Source organism: Heterocephalus glaber, unplaced genomic scaffold (assembly GCF_053883595.1).
Source record: "Heterocephalus glaber isolate CG9 unplaced genomic scaffold, H.glaber_assembly_v1.0 deba00001442, whole genome shotgun sequence".
In the NCBI taxonomy this organism is placed as follows: Eukaryota; Metazoa; Chordata; class Mammalia; order Rodentia; family Bathyergidae; genus Heterocephalus; species Heterocephalus glaber.
In genome coordinates, this window is record NW_028258296.1 from 25,804,349 (window position 1) to 25,814,292 (window position 9,944).

The 9,944-nt window shown below is 39.6% G+C and overlaps 1 pseudogene; it reads right to left on the reverse strand.

Annotated features, from left to right (window-relative positions):
• Nucleotides 1-5,068: 5,068 nt before the first annotated feature.
• LOC101723780 (elongation factor 1-alpha 1 pseudogene) lies at nucleotides 5,069-6,819 on the reverse strand (annotated as a pseudogene).
• Between the last annotated feature and the right edge of the window lie 3,125 nt (nucleotides 6,820-9,944).

The window sequence follows — 9,944 nt, forward strand, 5'->3', positions numbered from 1 at the left end:
ACTAGGCCTATATCTCTCACCATGCACTAAACTAAAATCAAAATGGGTTAAAGATCTAAATATTAAAACAGAAACGCTGAACTGGCTGGAACAGAGGTTAGGTAGAATTGTTGAAGACATTGGTGTAGGAAAAGATTTTATGAACAAAATCTCAGTTGCCCGTGAACTAACACAAACAATCAACAAGTGGCATCTCTTCTTATTAAAAAGCTTTTGCATAGCAAGAGAAACCACCAACAAACAGAGTGAAGAGACAACCCACGATGTGGGAAAAAATTTTCACCTACTGTTCCTCAGACAAAAGTGTACTATCTAGAATCTATAAAGAACTTAAAAAGATCAGACCTCCCAAATTTAAAGACCCAGTCCAAAAATGGGCATCTGAAATTAACAGACATTTTTCAAAGAAGTAGAAAAAGCAAATAAACACATGAAAAAATGTTCAACATCACTGGTCATTTGAGAGATGCAAATGAAAACAAGCCTGAGATTCTAACTCACCCCAAAAAGAATGTGTGCTATCATGAAATCAACCAATAACAAATGCTGGCGGGGCTGAGGGGAAAGAGGAACCCTGCTCCACTGCTGGTGGGGGTGTAGACTGGTGCGACCACTGTGGAAATCAGTATGGAGATACCTCAAAGAACTAGGACTGGAGGTTCCATTTGACCCAGCTATTCCTCTGCTGGGTATCTTCCCCAAAGCATTGAAAAAATCATACCACAGTGACACATGTGCACCCATGTTCATACCAGCACAGTTTGTAATAGCTAAAGGTTGGAAGCAGCCCAATTTCCCATCAACTGGAGACTGGATAAAGAAAATGTGGATTATTTTATAAAATGGAGTACTACTCAGCCATAAAGAATGAGAAATTTATAGTTTGTTTGTTTATTTGTTTTTAGTACCAGGGATTGAACTCGGGACCTTAGGCTTGTGAGGCAGGCGGTGAAACCACTGAGCTAAATCCCCGGGCCCTAGACATTTATAGCTAAATGGATGCACATTGAGGCAATACTCCTAAGTGAAATAAATAGGACACACATGTGTAAATACTGAATAGTTTCTCTAGTGTGAGAAACTGTATATAAGGACTAAAAGGTATACTAGATAACATGAAATAGGAAGAAAAGGGGCAAAGGGGAAGGGGAAGTGGGAGGGGTAGGGGAAAGGAAAGAAGGGAATGGAATTAATATGAGAAAAAGAAAAAATGGAAACAAAGTCTTTGTAGATAGGGAGGGATAGAGGGGTTGAAGGGAGGGCAGGGGAAGGGGGAAAAAATAAGAACCAAGAGAGACTATGTAAAGGTGCAAATTTCCAATGATGAATGTCATTATACTGTATACCTAAAATGTACCAATAAAATTTGTTTTTTAAAAAAGGAAATAAAAGCCTGAGCTTGGCCCCACCTTCTTTCTTTTTCTCCTGGTTGCACTTGTAATCATTTGCTCACTTCTTCCGCCCCCTCCCCGCCCACCACAAGATGATGCATCAAACCTGCCCTGCACCAGTGGACTTTCAGCTTCCAAAGCTGTGAGCTAACTACACCTTTTCTCCTATAAGTTAGTTTCCTCAAGTATTTTGTTGTAATGACACAAAATTGAGTAATACACCATCCTTTAGCCAACAGTATTAGGTAAAATGTAGTATATCATGGAATCTAGCAGAGGAAAATTCACTGTCAGGGAGATAATTTTTACACAACAAAATTACCAACATCAAATCAATTTTCAGGAATATAACACCGATGATATATATGTGGGGATGAGATGAGATGAGAGGTCAGCCTAATAGAGGCTGTTCCTATACTCGAGACAAGAAGTGACGGAAACTTGACTGAGGCCATGACAGTAGGTGTGGGAAGACTAGGGCCACCTCAGGAGTCAGTTCCAAAGTACAATCAACAGGATTTACTGGCCAGTTGGGTGTGAAACTAGAAATTAGAAACTGAGCATGACTTCATATTTCTGGCCTTAGAGTCTGGCTGCACTGTAATGTACTGACCATCAGGAGTAAAACAAGAACTGGATTCAGCTTGATCCTTTTTACTTGTTGATCTATGATAAAATAACTTCTTTCTAAATAATTTTAAGAGTACCTATTTTAGTTATAACTAATTTATAAATTAAGAGCCATTACAATCTCCATTAATTCTTATTAAGTTGACACTATTACAAATTAATGCCTTTAAGAAAAAAGAACTAGAATATTTGTGTCTGGACTTGCATAAATTCTGATCAAATTAAGCAGAGAAGACACATGCACATCTACTTAAAAGTCAAATTATAAAACAAAACAAGACTATCAAAGATGGTCCAAATAAGTGCCAAGTAAGTTCTGTGAGTTCAGAAAAAGGCAAGAGCAAAATACATTTGGAGTTTAGTAAGATGGAGGCGGGCCTTACAGGGCACACAGATGCTAACATGAAAAGAGTGCTGGTGTATGGTGTAGCTTGAAGGAGTGGATCTCAAAATAAGGTCTGGGGCCACCTGGGGTCCCCTAGACTATTTCAAGGGAGTTGGAGAGGTCAAACTGTTTCAAATAATATCAAGACATTACTTACCTTTTTCTCTCTTGTTCTTTCTTTTGTGTACAGGGAGTTTTTCAGAGGCTATGTGATACATGATGATGTCATTACTCTGATTGGTATTTGGGACCGGGTCCTTGTGTATTACAATAGTTCTCTCATTTGTGTTTTCACTTTCCAGAGTCCCAGTTACCTGGAGTGGTCTGGAAATGTTAAATGGGAAATTCCAGAAATAAACAATCTATAAATTTTAAATTGCACGCCATCTGATTTGTGTGATGAAATCTCATGCCATCCCACTGTGATCCACCCAGAATGTGAAGTATATTTTCTCATGCATATCCATGCTGTATTCACTACCCACCCATGGGTCACTTAGAAACCATCTGGGTTATCAGATGGGTAGTTATGGTATCAGAATATTTATATTCCAGTAACCTTCGTACTACTTAATAATGATTCTAAAGCATACAAGTAGTGATGCTGGCAATTCAGACATGCCAAGGAGAAGCTGTGAAGTGCTTCCTTTCAATAAGATGTAAGTTCTTGACTTCATAAGGAAAGAGAAAAAAACCCCATATGCTAAGGTTGCCGGGATCTCCAGTAGGAACAAATCTTCTGCCCATGAAATTGTGAAGAAAAGGGAAATTCATGCTGGGCTTAGTATTACACCTCAAACCAAAAAGGTTATGGCCACAGTGTATGATAAGTGCTTAGTTAAGATGGAAAGGGCATTAAATTATGGAGTCTGGCAGTATTTAAGCTTTCGGGTATCCACTGGGGTTGTGGAGGATATCCTCATGGATAAGGGGGAAGGTTAGGCAGTTTTCATTTCTAATATGATCAATATCTAATCTCTCTCCTTCCTTCTTTTCACATAAACCCATAAAGAGCTCTTTGGCATTATCAGTAATTTTTAAGAATGTAAATGGGCATTGAGACCAAAAAATTTGGGAACTACTGCCTTGGACAGATTAGTAAAAGGTAGTTTTGACTATGACCAGTTCTTTTCACCCTGTTAAGTCAAAGTCTGCTCATTTGTTGGTGATTTAGCTTCTCTATTAACCTAAAGTCACTTCTGTCTCCTCCTTTCACTTCTTCTTTTTTTTTTTTTTTGGTACCGGGGGTTGAACTCGGGTCCTTGTGCTTGCGAGGCAAGCGACGGAACCACTGAGCTAAATCCCCAGCCCCCGTCCTTGCACTTCTTATTGCTAGGGGAAAATTATTTTGCTCAATGTTCCCTCAATCTGATATCTCCTTAATAGAAGCTTATGTCCTAGGCTTCAAGATTTCAGAAATAGCTCATACCCTTCACAATTCTACAGATTTACTTATATTAATATTTTTGAAATCATCTAAATTAAACCAGTTTCTAGTAGCCTTTCAAGCAAGATAAAACCTTAGAACAATGCAACTCTATACAAAACTACACATCTCTCCATCTCCAACTAAAGCTCATGTAATTACCGGGAATTTTAGTTCCAACTCGTTTGAAGCATAAACATTATTAGTAGTATTGTTACAGTTAATATTCTTTTTTTTTGGTACCAGAGGTCGAACTCGGGTCCTTGCGCTTGCGCAGCACGCAGTGAAACCACTGAACCAAATCCCCGGCCCAACAGTTAATATTCTTATACTAACTACTTAGTAGATTTGTAAGAATCTGAGGGTTGTAAATTTTCAAGGTCCTTGTCTATCTACAAATATGATTGATTCAGCCTCTATTTTAAATAATAATTTAGCGGGGCATAGTAAATAGTACATTTTTGGTTGCAACCTTAGGTGATGGGAAAAGTGATTTTTGTTGCTGTGCACAAGCAGATAAACAGGTTTTAGCTTCTTGTTTCATGTGAAAATCCCAATCCCAGTTTCCTGACACATGCAGGGGCAATGAGAGCCTGTTCCCAAGGTGATATTAAGACTACAATCCTGGCGGTCTTATTCATGTTTGGATCCCTATGGTCATGCAGCTCCTGTCTTTGATAACCAGCTGGTTTTTCTTTCCATTTCTCATCCAGTATTTCCCTTTTTGTTCTGGATTGCAGATATGTATATCTATCAATATGCACTGAATATTTTATTCACTATTCTTGTGTGTTTGGAGAATAGTGATGTTTCTGCATGTGCTTAACCCATCATCTTGACCTACAGCTCTAATCCCATATTCTTATAATGGAGCCAAGGAACATATTTGCCAAAGCCATAAAAACTAAGTCTTTTTGACTTACCAAAGCGGCCAAAAAATGCAAAATACTAATTAGATTTTGTTAAAGATCCTAAATTAGAGCGGAGCAATGCTGCATTTGGATTGGTTATTGCAAATTAAACAACTATTTCATTTAAGTTTATAGTCATGCAGGTTAATTGAAATTTTCTCTTTAGAAATATAACCCCCAATATAATCCCCTCTATGTAATTTAATAGGTTTTATATTCATACGCAGCAACAATGGCAGTTTCAATATTTAATTCTTGCTTCATAAACTTTGCAGGTGAAAAATGCATCCTCCTCAAGTGGTGACTGCTCTTTATTTTTTCCTCATTAAACTTTATTTTAATGGGTCTCAAAATTCTGTGACAGGTTTTTGGTCAAGTTGTTTCCATTAGAAAGTGATTTTAAAAACTAATAACTTAAAACTGTCACACACAAAAAGAAAACAAATGGTCCACAAAACACATTCTCCTTTACTCCTGAAGGTTTTACGATGCATTGTTATCATTAACCAGTCTTTTACTATTAAACTTAAATGGCCAATTGGGAGAAACAGTTCTGAGAGCAGTCTTCTACCACTGATTAAGACTGGGGTGGCAGGTGTTAGGGGTGATGTTCATTTAGCCTTCTGAGCTTTCTGGGCAGACTTGGTGACCTTACCATCTCCAGCAGCCTTCTTGTCCACTGCTTTGATGACACCCACAGCAACTGTCTGTCTCATATCACAAACAGCATAATGACCCAGAGGTCAATAGTCAGAGAAGCTCTCGACACACATGGGCTTGCCTGGAACCATGTCAATGATGGAGCATCACCAGATTTCAAGAATTTGGGGCCATCTTCCAGCTTCTTACCAGACAGGCGATCAATCTTTTCTTTCAGCTCAGCAAACTTACAAGCAATGTGAGCTGTATGGCAATCCAGTACAGGAGCACAGCCAGCACTGATCTGGCCTGGATGGTTCAGGATAATCACCTGAGCAGTGAAACCAGCTGCTTCCATTCATGGGTCATTTTTGCTGTCACCAGCAACATTGCCACAATGAACATCTTTGACAGACATGTTCTTGACGTTGAAGCCCACATTGTCACCAGGGAGAGCTTCACTCAAAGCCTCATGGTGCATTTCAACATGACTTTACTTCAGTTGGGACACAGACTGGTGCAAAGGTGATCACCATGCCAGGTTTGAGAACACCAGTCTCCACTCTGCCCACAGGGACTGTACCGATACCACCAATTTTGTAGACATCCTGGAGGGGCAGTCACAAAGGCTTGTCAGTTGGGCAAGTGGGTGGCAGGATGCAATCCAAAGCTTCAAGCAGTGTGGTTCCACTGGCATTGCCATCTTTACGAGTGACCTTCCATCCCTTGAACCAAGGCATGCACTTGGCTCCTGCATGTTGTCACCATTCCAACCAGAAATTGGCACAAAAGCTACTGTGTCAGGGTTGTAGCCAATTTTCTTAATGTAGGTGCTGACTTCCTTAACAATTTCCTCATATCTCTTCTGGCTGTAGGGTGGCTCAGTGGAATCCATTTTGTTAACACCAACAATGAGTTGTTTCATACCCAATGTGTAAGCCAGAAGGGCATGCTCACGGGTCTGCCCGTTCTTGGAGATACCAGCTTCGAATTTATCAACACCAGCAGCAACAATCAGGATAGCACAATCAGCCTGAGATGTGCCTGTAATCATGTTTTTGATAAAGTCTCTGTGTCCTGGAGCATCAGTGATAGTCACGTAATACTTGCTGGTCTCAAATTTCCACAGGGAGATGTCAATGGTGACACCACGCTCATGCTCGACTTTCAGTTTATCCAAGACCCAGGCGTACTTGAGAGAACCCTTTCCCATCTTGGCAGCCTCCTTCTCAAATTTTTCAGTGGTTCTTTTGTCAATGCCACCACATTTGTAGATCAGATGACCGGTAGTGGTGGACTTGCCCGAATCCACGTGTCCAATGAGGACGATATTGATATGAGTCTTTTCCTTTCCCATGTTGGCTTTGATTTAGTGGTGGTTTTCACTACACCTGTGCTCTCGCAGCAAACCCATTGTGAAAAAGTGTGAATGCTGTTGATGTTGGAAACAACTCACCAAAGGAAGCTTGGAGTTGCTGGGTAACTTGGTGCCTATGGAAAGCTTCTGATAAAATGGATTTAAATCATATTTCCTGGAGCAGATGGGCAAACTGAAGTGGGAAATAAATTCAAATGATCTGATATGGCTTTTCATGCCAAAACTAAAATCTTCTTGCAGTCAAAGCTCCCACAAATCATTTTACTGGGGTAGGGTTAGCGTTGCCTTGCCGCAGAGACCATCACATCTTGTTCTCCACAACATAAAGCCTTCTGAGCTTTGGCACCTGATTTACTTTCTAGCAACTGGGGAAGATCCATGAGGAATGAATATCGAACACAGAAGGAAGTGACTTTGAATGTGTCTGCTTTCCTTGACTCCTCACTAGGTTCGCTCTTTCCTGTAAGTTAATGGACTTAGAGTGGTCTTGTCTTTAGTTCTTCCAGATCTTAATTTAAAAAAAAAATTCCTGGGGGGCCGGGGATTTAGCTCAATGGTTTTGCCGCCTGCTGCACAAGTGGAAGGACCCGAGTTCGATTTCCAGCACCAAAAAATAAATAAATAAATAAATAAATTCCTGGGCTGGGGATGGAGCTCAGTGGTAGGGTAAGTGCTTCACATGTGTGAGGGCCTGGTTGAATCTCCAGCACTAAAAAATAAATAAGTAAATAAAATCAGATTATCAAAGTGGGTTTGAGCATCTGGGAAATATATCAAGTAAGCCAGAATCTCATTCATTAATATGAGAGAAATGCCCCTAAAACCCCAGCATATGTGTCTCTTACTTCTCTGTGAGAATTTTCACCAAGAACATGAGAAAAGGGCATCCCAGGTGGAGCAGTTGGCAATAGGAAGCAGGTGTAAACAAGAAGGGCATGTTAGAGATCTGCAATTAAAGACAGGGCATCACCCTGAGCAGCTACTGTCTGGCAGGCATGGTACTAGTTTCTTTGCTTGCATTATTTCACTTAGTTATCATAGCAAATCTACCCAGAAGGTATTCTTTTCTTTCATCTTACAGGTGAGAAAACAGAGGCCCCAGTGGGCTTAGTAACTTAAAAGAGGCTGCATAGATAATGAATGGCAGGACTATGATTCAGAAATAGGTCTGCCTGATTTTAAAGCCTTGACCACTTCCTCAGCAGACTGAGGCCCTTGGGAGAGAGTGCAATAATACGCACTCTTACACACTGCTAATGGGAGTCTAAATTGGTTCAAATTTTAGCACTATACCAAAATGTTAATTGTACGCACCATCAGATACAACAAAATCATCTTTGTAACAGAGAAAATTTGGAAATGGGAATTGGTTGGATAATTTCTAGTAAAGCCACACAATACTAGCATTATAAGAATACCATGCACTCATTAAAAAGAACAAGGTAAATCTATCTGAACACATGAAAAGGTATTCTCAATATTGTAAAAAATAAATTGCAAAAAAGTGAGTTATACAAAAGCATATATTTGTGACATGGATCAAATGGGCACAATCCCCTTTGATAAATGGGTAGTTCCTAGAAATATATACAGTTTCTGTTGTCAGTGGTGAACCTCCAGTGAAGAGGATGGAGTGGTTGTTAGCAGAATGGGGAGGATAATTTTACTTTTCACTTTGTACCATTCTCAACTATCTGATTTTTCCTAATAAGCAAGTATTACTTTCATAATAAAAGAAAAAAAATTAAAGAAGGCCCTTTGAACCTAGAAAATAATAGAAGGGTTTTATAACACAAAACTGAAGTGGGTCAGGATCTGTTGGAGAATAAAGGGAAGGCAGATGATGATTAAGGAACTAATGATTGCCAAAGGTCATTTACATCCTCATGTTAATTGCTAAGGCAGATTCACAAAGAAATTTAGCACTGGAAAGAGTGCACCTTAGAGGCAGAAGGCCAAAACAGAAACTCCTCATGATATTTTGGTTAACTTGTCAAACCAACAGCCAAATGCTTTATATTTTCTCAATCATATTCAGTGCCTGGAAACTTTGGCTCACAAAAAATGAGCCAAAGGAAGCCTGCTCTGGAGAAGTATTTTCTCCCCAAAGGGGGGTCGGTGTGTGGCTCCAAGCCAGATGTGGTTGCACAAACTTGTACTCCCAGCTACTCAGGAGGATGAGGCAGGAAGGTTCTAAGTTTCACGGTCAGTCTTCGAAATGTAGTGAGACCCTGCTGCAAAATAAAAATGTTAGAAAAGGCTCAGATATAGCTCAGCATTCCATGAGTCCAATCCTCAATCCCACAAAAGAGAAAAAAAACTTTGCTACAGCAAATCATTGTATTCTCAGGATGTGTGTGGGGTCATCAGTGACAGCTGTAGCCCTTTCTGCATGGAGATATTCTCCCTCTGATGTGGAGGCAGATTGCATTTGCCTGGCTAATCCAGCCATACACTAGAGAAATGAGAAAAAGCCCAACCTACCCATATGCGCTATAGATTCCAAAAGGAGATGATCCTACCAACAGTTTTGGTTTTTTTGCCACTGTTTTTTTTTTTATAATGTCAACATGGCCATTATTATTTGATTAGTTTTCTTTGCTCAAAAAAGGCATTTCTGCTGAATACCTCTGAGATGCCCCAGGCATCTCAGAGCACTTTCTGCAGAAGACATGACTGAATACTTTTTTGAAGAACTTTTCTTAAAGTTGTTTACTTTGTGTTGTATGGCAGTATAGTTTATCTCTTTTATCTTCACTGCCCAATGTTTCCCATTCTTATTATTTTGTTCTCGTTAGGTTTCCTTTAGTTTTTCAAAGTCACTGATTGCAGTTTCCTTAATACTAGTGACTAATATTTATTAGCACTAATTATGTGCCAGGCACTAACTTAAATGTTTTCTATAAATTAATTAACTTAATCTTCATTATAAATCTATGAAGTAGATACTGCTGTAAGCCTCAGTTGGTACATGAGAAAACTGAAGAGTGAGGGTTTTAAGGAAATTGACTCAACAGTAGAACCACGATTCAGAGAGGATTCATCCCACTCTGAAGTGTATTTATTTAAGCATGTACCAGGGCCGAGGATTTAGCTCAGTGGTTCCGGTGCCTGCCTCGCAAGCACAAGGTCCTGAATTCGATCCCTGGTACAAAAAAAACAAAACAAAACATGTACCACTCTG